This window comes from Hyla sarda, unplaced genomic scaffold (assembly GCF_029499605.1).
Source record: "Hyla sarda isolate aHylSar1 unplaced genomic scaffold, aHylSar1.hap1 scaffold_953, whole genome shotgun sequence".
NCBI classification, from domain to species: Eukaryota; Metazoa; Chordata; class Amphibia; order Anura; family Hylidae; genus Hyla; species Hyla sarda.
In genome coordinates, this window is record NW_026610983.1 from 38,162 (window position 1) to 60,271 (window position 22,110).

General features: G+C 46.3%; 10 non-coding genes across 10 annotated transcripts; all 10 read left to right on the forward strand.

Annotated features, from left to right (window-relative positions):
- The first annotated feature begins 539 nt into the window (after nt 1–539).
- Nucleotides 540–730, forward strand: LOC130350872 (U2 spliceosomal RNA). The gene has a single exon (XR_008887676.1). It is a non-coding gene; the product is annotated as a U2 spliceosomal RNA (small nuclear RNA).
- Nucleotides 731–2,804: 2,074 nt separating this feature from the next.
- Nucleotides 2,805–2,995, forward strand: LOC130350856 (U2 spliceosomal RNA). Its single transcript, XR_008887663.1, has one exon. It is a non-coding gene; the product is annotated as a U2 spliceosomal RNA (small nuclear RNA).
- Nucleotides 2,996–5,084: 2,089 nt separating this feature from the next.
- LOC130350873 (U2 spliceosomal RNA) lies at nt 5,085–5,275 on the forward strand. The gene has a single exon (XR_008887677.1). It is a non-coding gene; the product is annotated as a U2 spliceosomal RNA (small nuclear RNA).
- A 2,086-nt stretch (nt 5,276–7,361) lies between these two features.
- On the forward strand, nt 7,362–7,552 carry LOC130350876 (U2 spliceosomal RNA). The gene has a single exon (XR_008887679.1). It is a non-coding gene; the product is annotated as a U2 spliceosomal RNA (small nuclear RNA).
- A 2,078-nt stretch (nt 7,553–9,630) lies between these two features.
- LOC130350877 (U2 spliceosomal RNA) lies at nt 9,631–9,821 on the forward strand. Its single transcript, XR_008887680.1, has one exon. It is a non-coding gene; the product is annotated as a U2 spliceosomal RNA (small nuclear RNA).
- Nucleotides 9,822–11,909: 2,088 nt separating this feature from the next.
- On the forward strand, nt 11,910–12,100 carry LOC130350857 (U2 spliceosomal RNA). Its single transcript, XR_008887664.1, has one exon. It is a non-coding gene; the product is annotated as a U2 spliceosomal RNA (small nuclear RNA).
- Nucleotides 12,101–14,184: 2,084 nt separating this feature from the next.
- LOC130350878 (U2 spliceosomal RNA) lies at nt 14,185–14,375 on the forward strand. The gene has a single exon (XR_008887681.1). It is a non-coding gene; the product is annotated as a U2 spliceosomal RNA (small nuclear RNA).
- A 2,075-nt stretch (nt 14,376–16,450) lies between these two features.
- On the forward strand, nt 16,451–16,641 carry LOC130350879 (U2 spliceosomal RNA). Its single transcript, XR_008887682.1, has one exon. It is a non-coding gene; the product is annotated as a U2 spliceosomal RNA (small nuclear RNA).
- Nucleotides 16,642–18,717: 2,076 nt separating this feature from the next.
- LOC130350880 (U2 spliceosomal RNA) lies at nt 18,718–18,908 on the forward strand. The gene has a single exon (XR_008887683.1). It is a non-coding gene; the product is annotated as a U2 spliceosomal RNA (small nuclear RNA).
- A 2,086-nt stretch (nt 18,909–20,994) lies between these two features.
- LOC130350881 (U2 spliceosomal RNA) lies at nt 20,995–21,185 on the forward strand. Its single transcript, XR_008887684.1, has one exon. It is a non-coding gene; the product is annotated as a U2 spliceosomal RNA (small nuclear RNA).
- Nucleotides 21,186–22,110: the final 925 nt, after the last annotated feature.

Consider the following 22,110-nt stretch of genomic DNA (forward strand, 5'->3'; position numbering starts at 1 on the left):
GTGATGTCACCTAGAACCTTCACAGCAGCGACAGCTTTATGAGGAGCATCAGCACTGCTCTGCCTGAGCAGAACCATCACCGCCATAGGTTGTCAAATAACCCGGGTTTAACCCACACAGGTAAGTCCAATGGGGTGCAGGCATGTCCTCTATGCTTACAGCTTCCCGTGGGTGTTGGTTTGATACCGTTTGGGGACAGCCAAGGAGGCATCTGCAGGCAACAAAGGTAGGTGTGTGCTTGTGTGTGTGTTTCCTATGCAGATCCTAAGCCCAGTGTCACATGCAAGTAGGAGGAGTAAGAAGGGTTCCTGGCAAATCCGGGTTATGGATTGCATTTAAAAAGGCCCCGTGGGAGTGCAATGGGCCCCTGTCTTGCTGCTTAGCAATAATGGTATGGGTTTAGGTTCTGCTGTGTGTACTGGTGGTTGACTGCCCCCCAGCCCAGAGTGTGCATGGAAAATTGTCTGGCAGCCTCCCTGACAGCAAGCAGTGATAGTGCCCATGAAGGGGACCTTGTTGGGCCCGCCCCTTTCACGGTTATCGCTTCTCGGCCTTTTGGCTAAGATCAAGTGTAGTATCTGTTCTTATCAGTTTAATATCTGATACGTCCCCTATCTGGGGACCATATATTAAATGGATTTTTGAGAACGGGGGCCGATTTCGAAGCTTGCTTCCGTCGCCCTATGCATTGACCCGATATGGCAGTATCTTCGGGTACAGTGCACCACCCCCTTACAGGGTTAAAAAGAAAGATTCCTACTTTCATTGCTACCTGCTTGCTGGCTAGCCAGCTAGCCAGCCCTGTGGGCCTTGCTGCTGCTGCTGCTGCAGCCAAAAAACAAAAGGTGGTGCTGCTGCTGCTTCTGCTTCTGCTTGTGTCTGGCCGCTGTTGGAGCGTCCAGGCACAGGACTTCTGCTGCTGCTGACTAAATGGCCTCCTTAATTGGATCATTTGAGTAGCCAGCACACCTGTGCAGGTAGGGCATGACATGATAGGCAGCTGCCTTGATAGCGGGTGGGTGCTGAATGTTCCTAATTGACAAAATAAGATTAATGCTTATGAAGAAATATAAAATCTCATCCCTTCCCCAATATCGCGCCACACCCCTACCCCTTAATTCCCTGGTTGAACTTGATGGACATATGTCTTTTTTCGACCGTACTAACTATGTAACTATGTAACATAACATGGGGGGGGGGGGTCTCCTGGCTGTTCACACAGGTGTGTCATTGCTGTACATTGACCATGCATTGCTTCTGTGGTATTGCAAAGGCAAAGACAAATGCTTCCAGCCATCCATTGCACTAATGGATTGGTCATCAGCTGGCTGTCTATGTCCCGCATCAATATAGACCAAAGTACAGAGGGTTAGGCTATGCTATTGTGCACCTACCTGATGCATCAGAAGGTGCGAGGCCCTTGCTAAATTCTGTGCACAGACTTTGAGATCTATGCTTTAGACTGTATCTAAACCTGCTCCAACATGGACTGACATTCTGGCCTACTTTCAGCCGATGCGACTTGTCTGTCGCTGAACAGTCGCTTTTTATGTATTCAGCACCTATGTATAATGTTGTAAAAATGCTCTAGAAGCTAAAGTCGCAGAAATGTCACACATATTTGGCCTGCAACTTTCTGTGCGACAAATTCAGACAGGAAAAATCAGTATAAATCCTTAGAAAATTATCCCCCAGTGTCTCCATCTGCTGGCGGTATTGAATAAGCATTGCTGCACTGATGGGGTATGCATTAGACGAAAAAAAAGAAGAAAAAGAAGAATAATACGCCCAGAAAAGAGGCGAAAAGGAGAAAAACGTAAAAAAACTTGAAAAAAAAGTAAGAGGAAGAGAAGGGAAAAAAAGGTGGAAATGGGTTTAAAAGTGATTTCGGCGGAGAAATATATATATATATATATATATATATATATATACGCGCACACACACACATATATATAAACGTATTCTCCGTTGAGATATTGCAGCCGCTGCTGTGTCCAGGCCCAGGAGCCTTAGCACTGTGCTGTGATGTCACTCAATACCACTGACATCACTAGGTGTAAACAACATCTCTCCTTTGCTGTGTATGTGACTATGGAGCTGTTTGGTGATGTCGTCTATTATGGCCTTCATAGAAGCAACAGGAGATTGTTGCATCCATCTAGAACCCTCAGAACTACAGTGCTATGATGTCACTCACTTCCACAGGCCTTGCAGAGTGTAAACAACAACAACCCAGCTTTGTTGTGTATGTAACCATAGGGATTTGTGATGTCACCTAGAACCTTCACAGCAGCGACAGCTTTATGAGGAGCATCAGCACTGCTCTGCCTGAGCAGAACCATCACCGCCATAGGTTGTCAAATAACCCGGGTTTAACCCACACAGGTAAGTCCAATGGGGTGCAGGCATGTCCTCTATGCTTACAGCTTCCCGTGGGTGTTGGTTTGATACCGTTTGGGGACAGCCAAGGAGGCATCTGCAGGCAACAAAGGTAGGTGTGTGCTTGTGTGTGTGTTTCCTATGCAGATCCTAAGCCCAGTGTCACATGCAAGTAGGAGGAGTAAGAAGGGTTCCTGGCAAATCCGGGTTATGGATTGCATTTAAAAAGGCCCCGTGGGAGTGCAATGGGCCCCTGTCTTGCTGCTTAGCAATAATGGTATGGGTTTAGGTTCTGCTGTGTGTACTGGTGGTTGACTGCCCCCCAGCCCAGAGTGTGCATGGAAAATTGTCTGGCAGCCTCCCTGACAGCAAGCAGTGATAGTGCCCATGAAGGGGACCTTGTTGGGCCCGCCCCTTTCACGGTTATCGCTTCTCGGCCTTTTAGCTAAGATCAAGTGTAGTATCTGTTCTTATCAGTTTAATATCTGATACGTCCCCTATCTGGGGACCATATATTAAATGGATTTTTGAGAACGGGGGCCGATTTCGAAGCTTGCTTCCGTCGCCCTATGCATTGACCCGATATGGCAGTATCTTCGGGTACAGTGCACCACCCCCTTACAGGGTTAAAAAGAAAGATTCCTACTTTCATTGCTACCTGCTTGCTGGCTAGCCAGCTAGCCAGCCCTGTGGGCCTTGCTTCTGCTGCTGCTGCTGCAGCCAAAAAACAAAAGGTGGTGCTGCTGCTGCTTCTGCTTCTGCTTGTGTCTGGCCGCTGTTGGAGCGTCCAGGCACAGGACTTCTGCTGCTGCTGACTAAATGGCCTCCTTAATTGGATCATTTGAGTAGCCAGCACACCTGTGCAGGTAGGGCATGACATGATAGGCAGCTGCCTTGATAGCGGGTGGGTGCTGAATGTTCCTAATTGACAAAATAAGATTAATGCTTATGAAGAAATATAAAATCTCATCCCTTCCCCAATATCGCGCCACACCCCTACCCCTTAATTCCCTGGTTGAACTTGATGGACATATGTCTTTTTTCGACCGTACTAACTATGTAACTATGTAACATAACATGGGGGGGGGGGTCTCCTGGCTGTTCACACAGGTGTGTCATTGCTGTACATTGACCATGCATTGCTTCTGTGGTATTGCAAAGGCAAAGACAAATGCTTCCAGCCATCCATTGCACTAATGGATTGGTCATCAGCTGGCTGTCTATGTCCCGCATCAATATAGACCAAAGTACAGAGGGTTAGGCTATGCTATTGTGCACCTACCTGATGCATCAGAAGGTGCGAGGCCCTTGCTAAATTCTGTGCACAGACTTTGAGATCTATGCTTTAGACTGTATCTAAACCTGCTCCAACATGGACTGACATTCTGGCCTACTTTCAGCCGATGCGACTTGTCTGTCGCTGAACAGTCGCTTTTTATGTATTCAGCACCTATGTATAATGTTGTAAAAATGCTCTAGAAGCTAAAGTCGCAGAAATGTCACACATATTTGGCCTGCAACTTTCTGTGCGACAAATTCAGACAGGAAAAATCAGTATAAATCCTTAGAAAATTATCCCCCAGTGTCTCCATCTGCTGGCGGTATTGAATAAGCATTGCTGCACTGATGGGGTATGCATTAGACGAAAAAAAAGAAGAAAAAGAAGAATAATACGCCCAGAAAAGAGGCGAAAAGGAGAAAAACGTAAAAAAACGTGAAAAAAAAGTAAGAGGAAGAGAAGGGAAAAAAAGGTGGAAATGGGTTTAAAAGTGATTTCGGCGGAGAATATATATATATATATATATATATATATATATATATATATATATATACGCGCACACACACACATATATATAAACGTATTCTCCGTTGAGATATTGCAGCCGCTGCTGTGTCCAGGCCCAGGAGCCTTAGCACTGTGCTGTGATGTCACTCAATACCACTGACATCACTAGGTGTAAACAACATCTCTCCTTTGCTGTGTATGTGACTATGGAGCTGTTTGGTGATGTCGTCTATTATGGCCTTCATAGAAGCAACAGGAGATTGTTGCATCCATCTAGAACCCTCAGAACTACAGTGCTATGATGTCACTCACTTCCACAGGCCTTGCAGAGTGTAAACAACAACAACCCAGCTTTGTTGTGTATGTAACCATAGGGATTTGTGATGTCACCTAGAACCTTCACAGCAGCGACAGCTTTATGAGGAGCATCAGCACTGCTCTGCCTGAGCAGAACCATCACCGCCATAGGTTGTCAAATAACCCGGGTTTAACCCACACAGGTAAGTCCAATGGGGTGCAGGCATGTCCTCTATGCTTACAGCTTCCCGTGGGTGTTGGTTTGATACCGTTTGGGGACAGCCAAGGAGGCATCTGCAGGCAACAAAGGTAGGTGTGTGCTTGTGTGTGTGTTTCCTATGCAGATCCTAAGCCCAGTGTCACATGCAAGTAGGAGGAGTAAGAAGGGTTCCTGGCAAATCCGGGTTATGGATTGCATTTAAAAAGGCCCCGTGGGAGTGCAATGGGCCCCTGTCTTGCTGCTTAGCAATAATGGTATGGGTTTAGGTTCTGCTGTGTGTACTGGTGGTTGACTGCCCCCCAGCCCAGAGTGTGCATGGAAAATTGTCTGGCAGCCTCCCTGACAGCAAGCAGTGATAGTGCCCATGAAGGGGACCTTGTTGGGCCCGCCCCTTTCACGGTTATCGCTTCTCGGCCTTTTGGCTAAGATCAAGTGTAGTATCTGTTCTTATCAGTTTAATATCTGATACGTCCCCTATCTGGGGACCATATATTAAATGGATTTTTGAGAACGGGGGCCGATTTCGAAGCTTGCTTCCGTCGCCCTATGCATTGACCCGATATGGCAGTATCTTCGGGTACAGTGCACCACCCCCTTACAGGGTTAAAAAGAAAGATTCCTACTTTCATTGCTACCTGCTTGCTGGCTAGCCAGCTAGCCAGCCCTGTGGGCCTTGCTGCTGCTGCTGCTGCAGCCAAAAAACAAAAGGTGGTGCTGCTGCTGCTTCTGCTTCTGCTTGTGTCTGGCCGCTGTTGGAGCGTCCAGGCACAGGACTTCTGCTGCTGCTGACTAAATGGCCTCCTTAATTGGATCATTTGAGTAGCCAGCACACCTGTGCAGGTAGGGCATGACATGATAGGCAGCTGCCTTGATAGCGGGTGGGTGCTGAATGTTCCTAATTGACAAAATAAGATTAATGCTTATGAAGAAATATAAAATCTCATCCCTTCCCCAATATCGCGCCACACCCCTACCCCTTAATTCCCTGGTTGAACTTGATGGACATATGTCTTTTTTCGACCGTACTAACTATGTAACTATGTAACATAACATGGGGGGGGGGGGTCTCCTGGCTGTTCACACAGGTGTGTCATTGCTGTACATTGACCATGCATTGCTTCTGTGGTATTGCAAAGGCAAAGACAAATGCTTCCAGCCATCCATTGCACTAATGGATTGGTCATCAGCTGGCTGTCTATGTCCCGCATCAATATAGACCAAAGTACAGAGGGTTAGGCTATGCTATTGTGCACCTACCTGATGCATCAGAAGGTGCGAGGCCCTTGCTAAATTCTGTGCACAGACTTTGAGATCTATGCTTTAGACTGTATCTAAACCTGCTCCAACATGGACTGACATTCTGGCCTACTTTCAGCCGATGCGACTTGTCTGTCGCTGAACAGTCGCTTTTTATGTATTCAGCACCTATGTATAATGTTGTAAAAATGCTCTAGAAGCTAAAGTCGCAGAAATGTCACACATATTTGGCCTGCAACTTTCTGTGCGACAAATTCAGACAGGAAAAATCAGTATAAATCCTTAGAAAATTATCCCCCAGTGTCTCCATCTGCTGGCGGTATTGAATAAGCATTGCTGCACTGATGGGGTATGCATTAGACGAAAAAAAAGAAGAAAAAGAAGAATAATACGCCCAGAAAAGAGGCGAAAAGGAGAAAAACGTAAAAAAACGTGAAAAAAAAGTAAGAGGAAGAGAAGGGAAAAAAAGGTGGAAATGGGTTTAAAAGTGATTTCGGCGGAGAAATATATATATATATATATATATATATATATATATATATATATATACGCGCACACACACACATATATATAAACGTATTCTCCGTTGAGATATTGCAGCCGCTGCTGTGTCCAGGCCCAGGAGCCTTAGCACTGTGCTGTGATGTCACTCAATACCACTGACATCACTAGGTGTAAACAACATCTCTCCTTTGCTGTGTATGTGACTATGGAGCTGTTTGGTGATGTCGTCTATTATGGCCTTCATAGAAGCAACAGGAGATTGTTGCATCCATCTAGAACCCTCAGAACTACAGTGCTATGATGTCACTCACTTCCACAGGCCTTGCAGAGTGTAAACAACAACAACCCAGCTTTGTTGTGTATGTAACCATAGGGATTTGTGATGTCACCTAGAACCTTCACAGCAGCGACAGCTTTATGAGGAGCATCAGCACTGCTCTGCCTGAGCAGAACCATCACCGCCATAGGTTGTCAAATAACCCGGGTTTAACCCACACAGGTAAGTCCAATGGGGTGCAGGCATGTCCTCTATGCTTACAGCTTCCCATGGGTGTTGGTTTGATACCGTTTGGGGACAGCCAAGGAGGCATCTGCAGGCAACAAAGGTAGGTGTGTGCTTGTGTGTGTGTTTCCTATGCAGATCCTAAGCCCAGTGTCACATGCAAGTAGGAGGAGTAAGAAGGGTTCCTGGCAAATCCGGGTTATGGATTGCATTTAAAAAGGCCCCGTGGGAGTGCAATGGGCCCCTGTCTTGCTGCTTAGCAATAATGGTATGGGTTTAGGTTCTGCTGTGTGTACTGGTGGTTGACTGCCCCCCAGCCCAGAGTGTGCATGGAAAATTGTCTGGCAGCCTCCCTGACAGCAAGCAGTGATAGTGCCCATGAAGGGGACCTTGTTGGGCCCGCCCCTTTCACGGTTATCGCTTCTCGGCCTTTTGGCTAAGATCAAGTGTAGTATCTGTTCTTATCAGTTTAATATCTGATACGTCCCCTATCTGGGGACCATATATTAAATGGATTTTTGAGAACGGGGGCCGATTTCGAAGCTTGCTTCCGTCGCCCTATGCATTGACCCGATATGGCAGTATCTTCGGGTACAGTGCACCACCCCCTTACAGGGTTAAAAAGAAAGATTCCTACTTTCATTGCTACCTGCTTGCTGGCTAGCCAGCTAGCCAGCCCTGTGGGCCTTGCTGCTGCTGCTGCTGCTGCAGCCAAAAAACAAAAGGTGGTGCTGCTGCTGCTTCTGCTTCTGCTTGTGTCTGGCCGCTGTTGGAGCGTCCAGGCACAGGACTTCTGCTGCTGCTGACTAAATGGCCTCCTTAATTGGATCATTTGAGTAGCCAGCACACCTGTGCAGGTAGGGCATGACATGATAGGCAGCTGCCTTGATAGCGGGTGGGTGCTGAATGTTCCTAATTGACAAAATAAGATTAATGCTTATGAAGAAATATAAAATCTCATCCCTTCCCCAATATCGCGCCACACCCCTACCCCTTAATTCCCTGGTTGAACTTGATGGACATATGTCTTTTTTCGACCGTACTAACTATGTAACTATGTAACATAACATGGGGGGGGGGGGTCTCCTGGCTGTTCACACAGGTGTGTCATTGCTGTACATTGACCATGCATTGCTTCTGTGGTATTGCAAAGGCAAAGACAAATGCTTCCAGCCATCCATTGCACTAATGGATTGGTCATCAGCTGGCTGTCTATGTCCCGCATCAATATAGACCAAAGTACAGAGGGTTAGGCTATGCTATTGTGCACCTACCTGATGCATCAGAAGGTGCGAGGCCCTTGCTAAATTCTGTGCACAGACTTTGAGATCTATGCTTTAGACTGTATCTAAACCTGCTCCAACATGGACTGACATTCTGGCCTACTTTCAGCCGATGCGACTTGTCTGTCGCTGAACAGTCGCTTTTTATGTATTCAGCACCTATGTATAATGTTGTAAAAATGCTCTAGAAGCTAAAGTCGCAGAAATGTCACACATATTTGGCCTGCAACTTTCTGTGCGACAAATTCAGACAGGAAAAATCAGTATAAATCCTTAGAAAATTATCCCCCAGTGTCTCCATCTGCTGGCGGTATTGAATAAGCATTGCTGCACTGATGGGGTATGCATTAGACGAAAAAAAAGAAGAAAAAGAAGAATAATACGCCCAGAAAAGAGGCGAAAAGGAGAAAAACGTAAAAAAACTTGAAAAAAAAGTAAGAGGAAGAGAAGGGAAAAAAAGGTGGAAATGGGTTTAAAAGTGATTTCGGCGGAGAATATATATATATATATATATATATATATATATATACGCGCACACACACACATATATATAAACGTATTCTCCGTTGAGATATTGCAGCCGCTGCTGTGTCCAGGCCCAGGAGCCTTAGCACTGTGCTGTGATGTCACTCAATACCACTGACATCACTAGGTGTAAACAACATCTCTCCTTTGCTGTGTATGTGACTATGGAGCTGTTTGGTGATGTCGTCTATTATGGCCTTCATAGAAGCAACAGGAGATTGTTGCATCCATCTAGAACCCTCAGAACTACAGTGCTATGATGTCACTCACTTCCACAGGCCTTGCAGAGTGTAAACAACAACAACCCAGCTTTGTTGTGTATGTAACCATAGGGATTTGTGATGTCACCTAGAACCTTCACAGCAGCGACAGCTTTATGAGGAGCATCAGCACTGCTCTGCCTGAGCAGAACCATCACCGCCATAGGTTGTCAAATAACCCGGGTTTAACCCACACAGGTAAGTCCAATGGGGTGCAGGCATGTCCTCTATGCTTACAGCTTCCCGTGGGTGTTGGTTTGATACCGTTTGGGGACAGCCAAGGAGGCATCTGCAGGCAACAAAGGTAGGTGTGTGCTTGTGTGTGTGTTTCCTATGCAGATCCTAAGCCCAGTGTCACATGCAAGTAGGAGGAGTAAGAAGGGTTCCTGGCAAATCCGGGTTATGGATTGCATTTAAAAAGGCCCCGTGGGAGTGCAATGGGCCCCTGTCTTGCTGCTTAGCAATAATGGTATGGGTTTAGGTTCTGCTGTGTGTACTGGTGGTTGACTGCCCCCCAGCCCAGAGTGTGCATGGAAAATTGTCTGGCAGCCTCCCTGACAGCAAGCAGTGATAGTGCCCATGAAGGGGACCTTGTTGGGCCCGCCCCTTTCACGGTTATCGCTTCTCGGCCTTTTGGCTAAGATCAAGTGTAGTATCTGTTCTTATCAGTTTAATATCTGATACGTCCCCTATCTGGGGACCATATATTAAATGGATTTTTGAGAACGGGGGCCGATTTCGAAGCTTGCTTCCGTCGCCCTATGCATTGACCCGATATGGCAGTATCTTCGGGTACAGTGCACCACCCCCTTACAGGGTTAAAAAGAAAGATTCCTACTTTCATTGCTACCTGCTTGCTGGCTAGCCAGCTAGCCAGCCCTGTGGGCCTTGCTGCTGCTGCTGCTGCTGCAGCCAAAAAACAAAAGGTGGTGCTGCTGCTGCTTCTGCTTCTGCTTGTGTCTGGCCGCTGTTGGAGCGTCCAGGCACAGGACTTCTGCTGCTGCTGACTAAATGGCCTCCTTAATTGGATCATTTGAGTAGCCAGCACACCTGTGCAGGTAGGGCATGACATGATAGGCAGCTGCCTTGATAGCGGGTGGGTGCTGAATGTTCCTAATTGACAAAATAAGATTAATGCTTATGAAGAAATATAAAATCTCATCCCTTCCCCAATATCGCGCCACACCCCTACCCCTTAATTCCCTGGTTGAACTTGATGGACATATGTCTTTTTTCGACCGTACTAACTATGTAACTATGTAACATAACATGGGGGGGGGGGGTCTCCTGGCTGTTCACACAGGTGTGTCATTGCTGTACATTGACCATGCATTGCTTCTGTGGTATTGCAAAGGCAAAGACAAATGCTTCCAGCCATCCATTGCACTAATGGATTGGTCATCAGCTGGCTGTCTATGTCCCGCATCAATATAGACCAAAGTACAGAGGGTTAGGCTATGCTATTGTGCACCTACCTGATGCATCAGAAGGTGCGAGGCCCTTGCTAAATTCTGTGCACAGACTTTGAGATCTATGCTTTAGACTGTATCTAAACCTGCTCCAACATGGACTGACATTCTGGCCTACTTTCAGCCGATGCGACTTGTCTGTCGCTGAACAGTCGCTTTTTATGTATTCAGCACCTATGTATAATGTTGTAAAAATGCTCTAGAAGCTAAAGTCGCAGAAATGTCACACATATTTGGCCTGCAACTTTCTGTGCGACAAATTCAGACAGGAAAAATCAGTATAAATCCTTAGAAAATTATCCCCCAGTGTCTCCATCTGCTGGCGGTATTGAATAAGCATTGCTGCACTGATGGGGTATGCATTAGACGAAAAAAAAGAAGAAAAAGAAGAATAATACGCCCAGAAAAGAGGCGAAAAGGAGAAAAACGTAAAAAAACGTGAAAAAAAAGTAAGAGGAAGAGAAGGGAAAAAAAGGTGGAAATGGGTTTAAAAGTGATTTCGGCGGAGAATATATATATATATATATATATATATATATATATATATATATATACGCGCACACACACACATATATATAAACGTATTCTCCGTTGAGATATTGCAGCCGCTGCTGTGTCCAGGCCCAGGAGCCTTAGCACTGTGCTGTGATGTCACTCAATACCACTGACATCACTAGGTGTAAACAACATCTCTCCTTTGCTGTGTATGTGACTATGGAGCTGTTTGGTGATGTCGTCTATTATGGCCTTCATAGAAGCAACAGGAGATTGTTGCATCCATCTAGAACCCTCAGAACTACAGTGCTATGATGTCACTCACTTCCACAGGCCTTGCAGAGTGTAAACAACAACAACCCAGCTTTGTTGTGTATGTAACCATAGGGATTTGTGATGTCACCTAGAACCTTCACAGCAGCGACAGCTTTATGAGGAGCATCAGCACTGCTCTGCCTGAGCAGAACCATCACCGCCATAGGTTGTCAAATAACCCGGGTTTAACCCACACAGGTAAGTCCAATGGGGTGCAGGCATGTCCTCTATGCTTACAGCTTCCCGTGGGTGTTGGTTTGATACCGTTTGGGGACAGCCAAGGAGGCATCTGCAGGCAACAAAGGTAGGTGTGTGCTTGTGTGTGTGTTTCCTATGCAGATCCTAAGCCCAGTGTCACATGCAAGTAGGAGGAGTAAGAAGGGTTCCTGGCAAATCCGGGTTATGGATTGCATTTAAAAAGGCCCCGTGGGAGTGCAATGGGCCCCTGTCTTGCTGCTTAGCAATAATGGTATGGGTTTAGGTTCTGCTGTGTGTACTGGTGGTTGACTGCCCCCCAGCCCAGAGTGTGCATGGAAAATTGTCTGGCAGCCTCCCTGACAGCAAGCAGTGATAGTGCCCATGAAGGGGACCTTGTTGGGCCCGCCCCTTTCACGGTTATCGCTTCTCGGCCTTTTAGCTAAGATCAAGTGTAGTATCTGTTCTTATCAGTTTAATATCTGATACGTCCCCTATCTGGGGACCATATATTAAATGGATTTTTGAGAACGGGGGCCGATTTCGAAGCTTGCTTCCGTCGCCCTATGCATTGACCCGATATGGCAGTATCTTCGGGTACAGTGCACCACCCCCTTACAGGGTTAAAAAGAAAGATTCCTACTTTCATTGCTACCTGCTTGCTGGCTAGCCAGCTAGCCAGCCCTGTGGGCCTTGCTTCTGCTGCTGCTGCTGCAGCCAAAAAACAAAAGGTGGTGCTGCTGCTGCTTCTGCTTCTGCTTGTGTCTGGCCGCTGTTGGAGCGTCCAGGCACAGGACTTCTGCTGCTGCTGACTAAATGGCCTCCTTAATTGGATCATTTGAGTAGCCAGCACACCTGTGCAGGTAGGGCATGACATGATAGGCAGCTGCCTTGATAGCGGGTGGGTGCTGAATGTTCCTAATTGACAAAATAAGATTAATGCTTATGAAGAAATATAAAATCTCATCCCTTCCCCAATATCGCGCCACACCCCTACCCCTTAATTCCCTGGTTGAACTTGATGGACATATGTCTTTTTTCGACCGTACTAACTATGTAACTATGTAACATAACATGGGGGGGGGGGTCTCCTGGCTGTTCACACAGGTGTGTCATTGCTGTACATTGACCATGCATTGCTTCTGTGGTATTGCAAAGGCAAAGACAAATGCTTCCAGCCATCCATTGCACTAATGGATTGGTCATCAGCTGGCTGTCTATGTCCCGCATCAATATAGACCAAAGTACAGAGGGTTAGGCTATGCTATTGTGCACCTACCTGATGCATCAGAAGGTGCGAGGCCCTTGCTAAATTCTGTGCACAGACTTTGAGATCTATGCTTTAGACTGTATCTAAACCTGCTCCAACATGGACTGACATTCTGGCCTACTTTCAGCCGATGCGACTTGTCTGTCGCTGAACAGTCGCTTTTTATGTATTCAGCACCTATGTATAATGTTGTAAAAATGCTCTAGAAGCTAAAGTCGCAGAAATGTCACACATATTTGGCCTGCAACTTTCTGTGCGACAAATTCAGACAGGAAAAATCAGTATAAATCCTTAGAAAATTATCCCCCAGTGTCTCCATCTGCTGGCGGTATTGAATAAGCATTGCTGCACTGATGGGGTATGCATTAGACGAAAAAAAAGAAGAAAAAGAAGAATAATACGCCCAGAAAAGAGGCGAAAAGGAGAAAAACGTAAAAAAACGTGAAAAAAAAGTAAGAGGAAGAGAAGGGAAAAAAAGGTGGAAATGGGTTTAAAAGTGATTTCGGCGGAGAAATATATATATATATATATATATATATATATATATATATATACGCGCACACACACACATATATATAAACGTATTCTCCGTTGAGATATTGCAGCCGCTGCTGTGTCCAGGCCCAGGAGCCTTAGCACTGTGCTGTGATGTCACTCAATACCACTGACATCACTAGGTGTAAACAACATCTCTCCTTTGCTGTGTATGTGACTATGGAGCTGTTTGGTGATGTCGTCTATTATGGCCTTCATAGAAGCAACAGGAGATTGTTGCATCCATCTAGAACCCTCAGAACTACAGTGCTATGATGTCACTCACTTCCACAGGCCTTGCAGAGTGTAAACAACAACAACCCAGCTTTGTTGTGTATGTAACCATAGGGATTTGTGATGTCACCTAGAACCTTCACAGCAGCGACAGCTTTATGAGGAGCATCAGCACTGCTCTGCCTGAGCAGAACCATCACCGCCATAGGTTGTCAAATAACCCGGGTTTAACCCACACAGGTAAGTCCAATGGGGTGCAGGCATGTCCTCTATGCTTACAGCTTCCCGTGGGTGTTGGTTTGATACCGTTTGGGGACAGCCAAGGAGGCATCTGCAGGCAACAAAGGTAGGTGTGTGCTTGTGTGTGTGTTTCCTATGCAGATCCTAAGCCCAGTGTCACATGCAAGTAGGAGGAGTAAGAAGGGTTCCTGGCAAATCCGGGTTATGGATTGCATTTAAAAAGGCCCCGTGGGAGTGCAATGGGCCCCTGTCTTGCTGCTTAGCAATAATGGTATGGGTTTAGGTTCTGCTGTGTGTACTGGTGGTTGACTGCCCCCCAGCCCAGAGTGTGCATGGAAAATTGTCTGGCAGCCTCCCTGACAGCAAGCAGTGATAGTGCCCATGAAGGGGACCTTGTTGGGCCCGCCCCTTTCACGGTTATCGCTTCTCGGCCTTTTGGCTAAGATCAAGTGTAGTATCTGTTCTTATCAGTTTAATATCTGATACGTCCCCTATCTGGGGACCATATATTAAATGGATTTTTGAGAACGGGGGCCGATTTCGAAGCTTGCTTCCGTCGCCCTATGCATTGACCCGATATGGCAGTATCTTCGGGTACAGTGCACCACCCCCTTACAGGGTTAAAAAGAAAGATTCCTACTTTCATTGCTACCTGCTTGCTGGCTAGCCAGCTAGCCAGCCCTGTGGGCCTTGCTGCTGCTGCTGCTGCAGCCAAAAAACAAAAGGTGGTGCTGCTGCTGCTTCTGCTTCTGCTTGTGTCTGGCCGCTGTTGGAGCGTCCAGGCACAGGACTTCTGCTGCTGCTGACTAAATGGCCTCCTTAATTGGATCATTTGAGTAGCCAGCACACCTGTGCAGGTAGGGCATGACATGATAGGCAGCTGCCTTGATAGCGGGTGGGTGCTGAATGTTCCTAATTGACAAAATAAGATTAATGCTTATGAAGAAATATAAAATCTCATCCCTTCCCCAATATCGCGCCACACCCCTACCCCTTAATTCCCTGGTTGAACTTGATGGACATATGTCTTTTTTCGACCGTACTAACTATGTAACTATGTAACATAACATGGGGGGGGGGGGGTCTCCTGGCTGTTCACACAGGTGTGTCATTGCTGTACATTGACCATGCATTGCTTCTGTGGTATTGCAAAGGCAAAGACAAATGCTTCCAGCCATCCATTGCACTAATGGATTGGTCATCAGCTGGCTGTCTATGTCCCGCATCAATATAGACCAAAGTACAGAGGGTTAGGCTATGCTATTGTGCACCTACCTGATGCATCAGAAGGTGCGAGGCCCTTGCTAAATTCTGTGCACAGACTTTGAGATCTATGCTTTAGACTGTATCTAAACCTGCTCCAACATGGACTGACATTCTGGCCTACTTTCAGCCGATGCGACTTGTCTGTCGCTGAACAGTCGCTTTTTATGTATTCAGCACCTATGTATAATGTTGTAAAAATGCTCTAGAAGCTAAAGTCGCAGAAATGTCACACATATTTGGCCTGCAACTTTCTGTGCGACAAATTCAGACAGGAAAAATCAGTATAAATCCTTAGAAAATTATCCCCCAGTGTCTCCATCTGCTGGCGGTATTGAATAAGCATTGCTGCACTGATGGGGTATGCATTAGACGAAAAAAAAGAAGAAAAAGAAGAATAATACACCCAGAAAAGAGGCGAAAAGGAGAAAAACGTAAAAAAACGTGAAAAAAAAGTAAGAGGAAGAGAAGGGAAAAAAAGGTGGAAATGGGTTTAAAAGTGATTTCGGCGGAGAAATATATATATATATATATATATATATATATATACGCGCACACACACACATATATATAAACGTATTCTCCGTTGAGATATTGCAGCCGCTGCTGTGTCCAGGCCCAGGAGCCTTAGCACTGTGCTGTGATGTCACTCAATACCACTGACATCACTAGGTGTAAACAACATCTCTCCTTTGCTGTGTATGTGACTATGGAGCTGTTTGGTGATGTCGTCTATTATGGCCTTCATAGAAGCAACAGGAGATTGTTGCATCCATCTAGAACCCTCAGAACTACAGTGCTATGATGTCACTCACTTCCACAGGCCTTGCAGAGTGTAAACAACAACAACCCAGCTTTGTTGTGTATGTAACCATAGGGATTTGTGATGTCACCTAGAACCTTCACAGCAGCGACAGCTTTATGAGGAGCATCAGCACTGCTCTGCCTGAGCAGAACCATCACCGCCATAGGTTGTCAAATAACCCGGGTTTAACCCACACAGGTAAGTCCAATGGGGTGCAGGCATGTCCTCTATGCTTACAGCTTCCCATGGGTGTTGGTTTGATACCGTTTGGGGACAGCCAAGGAGGCATCTGCAGGCAACAAAGGTAGGTGTGTGCTTGTGTGTGTGTTTCCTATGCAGATCCTAAGCCCAGTGTCACATGCAAGTAGGAGGAGTAAGAAGGGTTCCTGGCAAATCCGGGTTATGGATTGCATTTAAAAAGGCCCCGTGGGAGTGCAATGGGCCCCTGTCTTGCTGCTTAGCAATAATGGTATGGGTTTAGGTTCTGCTGTGTGTACTGGTGGTTGACTGCCCCCCAGCCCAGAGTGTGCATGGAAAATTGTCTGGCAGCCTCCCTGACAGCAAGCAGTGATAGTGCCCATGAAGGGGACCTTGTTGGGCCCGCCCCTTTCACGGTTATCGCTTCTCGGCCTTTTGGCTAAGATCAAGTGTAGTATCTGTTCTTATCAGTTTAATATCTGATACGTCCCCTATCTGGGGACCATATATTAAATGGATTTTTGAGAACGGGGGCCGATTTCGAAGCTTGCTTCCGTCGCCCTATGCATTGACCCGATATGGCAGTATCTTCGGGTACAGTGCACCACCCCCTTACAGGGTTAAAAAGAAAGATTCCTACTTTCATTGCTACCTGCTTGCTGGCTAGCCAGCTAGCCAGCCCTGTGGGCCTTGCTGCTGCTGCTGCTGCAGCCAAAAAACAAAAGGTGGTGCTGCTGCTGCTTCTGCTTCTGCTTGTGTCTGGCCGCTGTTGGAGCGTCCAGGCACAGGACTTCTGCTGCTGCTGACTAAATGGCCTCCTTAATTGGATCATTTGAGTAGCCAGCACACCTGTGCAGGTAGGGCATGACATGATAGGCAGCTGCCTTGATAGCGGGTGGGTGCTGAATGTTCCTAATTGACAAAATAAGATTAATGCTTATGAAGAAATATAAAATCTCATCCCTTCCCCAATATCGCGCCACACCCCTACCCCTTAATTCCCTGGTTGAACTTGATGGACATATGTCTTTTTTCGACCGTACTAACTATGTAACTATGTAACATAACATGGGGGGGGGGGGTCTCCTGGCTGTTCACACAGGTGTGTCATTGCTGTACATTGACCATGCATTGCTTCTGTGGTATTGCAAAGGCAAAGACAAATGCTTCCAGCCATCCATTGCACTAATGGATTGGTCATCAGCTGGCTGTCTATGTCCCGCATCAATATAGACCAAAGTACAGAGGGTTAGGCTATGCTATTGTGCACCTACCTGATGCATCAGAAGGTGCGAGGCCCTTGCTAAATTCTGTGCACAGACTTTGAGATCTATGCTTTAGACTGTATCTAAACCTGCTCCAACATGGACTGACATTCTGGCCTACTTTCAGCCGATGCGACTTGTCTGTCGCTGAACAGTCGCTTTTTATGTATTCAGCACCTATGTATAATGTTGTAAAAATGCTCTAGAAGCTAAAGTCGCAGAAATGTCACACATATTTGGCCTGCAACTTTCTGTGCGACAAATTCAGACAGGAAAAATCAGTATAAATCCTTAGAAAATTATCCCCCAGTGTCTCCATCTGCTGGCGGTATTGAATAAGCATTGCTGCACTGATGGGGTATGCATTAGACGAAAAAAAAGAAGAAAAAGAAGAATAATACGCCCAGAAAAGAGGCGAAAAGGAGAAAAACGTAAAAAAACGTGAAAAAAAAGTAAGAGGAAGAGAAGGGAAAAAAAGGTGGAAATGGGTTTAAAAGTGATTTCGGCGGAGAAATATATATATATATATATATATATATATATATATACGCGCACACACACACATATATATAAACGTATTCTCCGTTGAGATATTGCAGCCGCTGCTGTGTCCAGGCCCAGGAGCCTTAGCACTGTGCTGTGATGTCACTCAATACCACTGACATCACTAGGTGTAAACAACATCTCTCCTTTGCTGTGTATGTGACTATGGAGCTGTTTGGTGATGTCGTCTATTATGGCCTTCATAGAAGCAACAGGAGATTGTTGCATCCATCTAGAACCCTCAGAACTACAGTGCTATGATGTCACTCACTTCCACAGGCCTTGCAGAGTGTAAACAACAACAACCCAGCTTTGTTGTGTATGTAACCATAGGGATTTGTGATGTCACCTAGAACCTTCACAGCAGCGACAGCTTTATGAGGAGCATCAGCACTGCTCTGCCTGAGCAGAACCATCACCGCCATAGGTTGTCAAATAACCCGGGTTTAACCCACACAGGTAAGTCCAATGGGGTGCAGGCATGTCCTCTATGCTTACAGCTTCCCGTGGGTGTTGGTTTGATACCGTTTGGGGACAGCCAAGGAGGCATCTGCAGGCAACAAAGGTAGGTGTGTGCTTGTGTGTGTGTTTCCTATGCAGATCCTAAGCCCAGTGTCACATGCAAGTAGGAGGAGTAAGAAGGGTTCCTGGCAAATCCGGGTTATGGATTGCATTTAAAAAGGCCCCGTGGGAGTGCAATGGGCCCCTGTCTTGCTGCTTAGCAATAATGGTATGGGTTTAGGTTCTGCTGTGTGTACTGGTGGTTGACTGCCCCCCAGCCCAGAGTGTGCATGGAAAATTGTCTGGCAGCCTCCCTGACAGCAAGCAGTGATAGTGCCCATGAAGGGGACCTTGTTGGGCCCGCCCCTTTCACGGTTATCGCTTCTCGGCCTTTTGGCTAAGATCAAGTGTAGTATCTGTTCTTATCAGTTTAATATCTGATACGTCCCCTATCTGGGGACCATATATTAAATGGATTTTTGAGAACGGGGGCCGATTTCGAAGCTTGCTTCCGTCGCCCTATGCATTGACCCGATATGGCAGTATCTTCGGGTACAGTGCACCACCCCCTTACAGGGTTAAAAAGAAAGATTCCTACTTTCATTGCTACCTGCTTGCTGGCTAGCCAGCTAGCCAGCCCTGTGGGCCTTGCTGCTGCTGCTGCTGCTGCAGCCAAAAAACAAAAGGTGGTGCTGCTGCTGCTTCTGCTTCTGCTTGTGTCTGGCCGCTGTTGGAGCGTCCAGGCACAGGACTTCTGCTGCTGCTGACTAAATGGCCTCCTTAATTGGATCATTTGAGTAGCCAGCACACCTGTGCAGGTAGGGCATGACATGATAGGCAGCTGCCTTGATAGCGGGTGGGTGCTGAATGTTCCTAATTGACAAAATAAGATTAATGCTTATGAAGAAATATAAAATCTCATCCCTTCCCCAATATCGCGCCACACCCCTACCCCTTAATTCCCTGGTTGAACTTGATGGACATATGTCTTTTTTCGACCGTACTAACTATGTAACTATGTAACATAACATGGGGGGGGGGGGTCTCCTGGCTGTTCACACAGGTGTGTCATTGCTGTACATTGACCATGCATTGCTTCTGTGGTATTGCAAAGGCAAAGACAAATGCTTCCAGCCATCCATTGCACTAATGGATTGGTCATCAGCTGGCTGTCTATGTCCCGCATCAATATAGACCAAAGTACAGAGGGTTAGGCTATGCTATTGTGCACCTACCTGATGCATCAGAAGGTGCGAGGCCCTTGCTAAATTCTGTGCACAGACTTTGAGATCTATGCTTTAGACTGTATCTAAACCTGCTCCAACATGGACTGACATTCTGGCCTACTTTCAGCCGATGCGACTTGTCTGTCGCTGAACAGTCGCTTTTTATGTATTCAGCACCTATGTATAATGTTGTAAAAATGCTCTAGAAGCTAAAGTCGCAGAAATGTCACACATATTTGGCCTGCAACTTTCTGTGCGACAAATTCAGACAGGAAAAATCAGTATAAATCCTTAGAAAATTATCCCCCAGTGTCTCCATCTGCTGGCGGTATTGAATAAGCATTGCTGCACTGATGGGGTATGCATTAGACGAAAAAAAAGAAGAAAAAGAAGAATAATACGCCCAGAAAAGAGGCGAAAAGGAGAAAAACGTAAAAAAACGTGAAAAAAAAGTAAGAGGAAGAGAAGGGAAAAAAAGGTGGAAATGGGTTTAAAAGTGATTTCGGCGGAGAAATATATATATATATATATATATATATATATATATATATATATATACGCGCACACACACACATATATATAAACGTATTCTCCGTTGAGATATTGCAGCCGCTGCTGTGTCCAGGCCCAGGAGCCTTAGCACTGTGCTGTGATGTCACTCAATACCACTGACATCACTAGGTGTAAACAACATCTCTCCTTTGCTGTGTATGTGACTATGGAGCTGTTTGGTGATGTCGTCTATTATGGCCTTCATAGAAGCAACAGGAGATTGTTGCATCCATCTAGAACCCTCAGAACTACAGTGCTATGATGTCACTCACTTCCACAGGCCTTGCAGAGTGTAAACAACAACCCAGCTTTGTTGTGTATGTAACCATAGGGATTTGTGATGTCACCTAGAACCTTCACAGCAGCGACAGCTTTATGAGGAGCATCAGCACTGCTCTGCCTGAGCAGAACCATCACCGCCATAGGTTGTCAAATAACCCGGGTTTAACCCACACAGGTAAGTCCAATGGGGTGCAGGCATGTCCTCTATGCTTACAGCTTCCCGTGGGTGTTGGTTTGATACCGTTTGGGGACAGCCAAGGAGGCATCTGCAGGCAACAAAGGTAGGTGTGTGCTTGTGTGTGTGTTTCCTATGCAGATCCTAAGCCCAGTGTCACATGCAAGTAGGAGGAGTAAGAAGGGTTCCTGGCAAATCCGGGTTATGGATTGCATTTAAAAAGGCCCCGTGGGAGTGCAATGGGCCCCTGTCTTGCTGCTTAGCAATAATGGTATGGGTTTAGGTTCTGCTGTGTGTACTGGTGGTTGACTGCCCCCCAGCCCAGAGTGTGCATGGAAAATTGTCTGGCAGCCTCCCTGACAGCAAGCAGTGATAGTGCCCATGAAGGGGACCTTGTTGGGCCCGCCCCTTTCACGGTTATCGCTTCTCGGCCTTTTGGCTAAGATCAAGTGTAGTATCTGTTCTTATCAGTTTAATATCTGATACGTCCCCTATCTGGGGACCATATATTAAATGGATTTTTGAGAACGGGGGCCGATTTCGAAGCTTGCTTCCGTCGCCCTATGCATTGACCCGATATGGCAGTATCTTCGGGTACAGTGCACCACCCCCTTACAGGGTTAAAAAGAAAGATTCCTACTTTCATTGCTACCTGCTTGCTGGCTAGCCAGCTAGCCAGCCCTGTGGGCCTTGCTGCTGCTGCTGCTGCAGCCAAAAAACAAAAGGTGGTGCTGCTGCTGCTTCTGCTTCTGCTTGTGTCTGGCCGCTGTTGGAGCGTCCAGGCACAGGACTTCTGCTGCTGCTGACTAAATGGCCTCCTTAATTGGATCATTTGAGTAGCCAGCACACCTGTGCAGGTAGGGCATGACATGATAGGCAGCTGCCTTGATAGCGGGTGGGTGCTGAATGTTCCTAATTGACAAAATAAGATTAATGCTTATGAAGAAATATAAAATCTCATCCCTTCCCCAATATCGCGCCACACCCCTACCCCTTAATTCCCTGGTTGAACTTGATGGACATATGTCTTTTTTCGACCGTACTAACTATGTAACTATGTAACATAACATGGGGGGGGGGGGTCTCCTGGCTGTTCACACAGGTGTGTCATTGCTGTACATTGACCATGCATTGCTTCTGTGGTATTGCAAAGGCAAAGACAAATGCTTCCAGCCATCCATTGCACTAATGGATTGGTCATCAGCTGGCTGTCTATGTCCCGCATCAATATAGACCAAAGTACAGAGGGTTAGGCTATGCTATTGTGCACCTACCTGATGCATCAGAAGGTGCGAGGCCCTTGCTAAATTCTGTGCACAGACTTTGAGATCTATGCTTTAGACTGTATCTAAACCTGCTCCAACATGGACTGACATTCTGGCCTACTTTCAGCCGATGCGACTTGTCTGTCGCTGAACAGTCGCTTTTTATGTATTCAGCACCTATGTATAATGTTGTAAAAATGCTCTAGAAGCTAAAGTCGCAGAAATGTCACACATATTTGGCCTGCAACTTTCTGTGCGACAAATTCAGAC